General features: G+C 39.3%; 1 protein-coding gene across 13 annotated transcripts in view; it reads left to right on the forward strand.

The window, feature by feature from the left end:
* Nucleotides 1–1,103, forward strand: part of LOC102368693 (supervillin) — a 169,780-nt gene that overhangs the window by 45,338 nt on the left and 123,339 nt on the right. For 3 of the 13 annotated variants that reach the window (XM_025204412.1, XM_025204415.1, XM_025204411.1), the window contains exon 2: nt 728–831. The exons of the other annotated variants lie outside the window; for them this stretch is intronic. The gene's annotated coding sequence lies outside the window, so the exon portion shown is untranslated. The remainder of the gene's footprint in view (nt 1–727; nt 832–1,103) is intronic. 13 annotated transcript variants of the gene reach the window in all.

Below are 1,103 nucleotides of genomic sequence, written 5' to 3' on the forward strand. Positions count from 1 at the left end.
GGATGAGGCATGTGGTTACAGCGCACTGTTCTAAAGAGTAGAGGTCTAATCTCTCATTCCCTATAGCAGAGCATTGGTGTGAAACACCAGTTTATACATCTCCGTTCTATCTAAGGCAGCGGTTCCCACCAGTGGTATGCAGACAACCTGTCAGTGGTACATGTTAACAGATTTATTAACATTACTTTATATGACAAAAATTTGCTGGTGGTACTTAAGGTTGTATTGTTTTAAATTGGTGGCATGCAATCTGTCAGAGTTTAGGAGCTGCTGATCTAAGGGACATAAAAGGAAATCTTGCTCCAATTGTATGCAATCAAACTTATTTAATTTCCAAATAAGTCTAGCTGTCTATCTTGTTTTGCATAGGTGAGGCAAATTGGCCTCCTTATTAAGTAACATAGGTCCTGGAATTAAGGATAGTATGCTTTCCCCATTTTCCAGGTTAAAGTATAAAAACTATTAGAACTTTTTAACTTGGTGAGCCAAAGCCTTAATTTGCCAGTTGTAAGTTACATCATATAAAGAAAACTATAGCAGAAAGATACTTTCCATGATTTATATTCTGTAGAAGTAAACAACTGGATTCCCTCACGTTCTTGTAATATTTACAAATAAACATTCAATGATTACACTTCCACAATTTGTGTTCGAGCCAGGCTAACTTGAAAAATGCCCTTGGTTCTGCATCAAAATTTTTCCTTACTCTTTTTTTGGTTCCTTCTAGGGGGAGTGCCTGCAGATTTAAAATAAAACCTCCAGGGTTTTGAGTAACATGGACTTTGCTACAATTTCTCCTATGATTCTGCAGGCAGGTGATGAAGAGTTAAGGTAAGCTCTGGGCAATGACTGTTTGACTTTTTTGTTGTTGCTTTTTTTTAAATTTAATTTCTCTTTTGAGATTTGTTTTTCCTTAAGTTGGCTGGTTGTTTTTTACAAATCTGTGTGGTTCATGTCTGACATGGCATCACACTAGTACTAAGCTATAAAGCAGGGGTCAGCAACCCCTGGCACGTGTGCCGAGCATAGTACGTGAGGCCATTTTGCTTGGTACACCGCGGCCAGCCCTGGCTCCGGGAAGCTGCTGCCAGTGACGGAGCCTG

Source organism: Alligator sinensis, unplaced genomic scaffold (genome assembly GCF_000455745.1).
Source record: "Alligator sinensis unplaced genomic scaffold, ASM45574v1 scaffold309_1, whole genome shotgun sequence".
In the NCBI taxonomy this organism is placed as follows: Eukaryota; Metazoa; Chordata; order Crocodylia; family Alligatoridae; genus Alligator; species Alligator sinensis.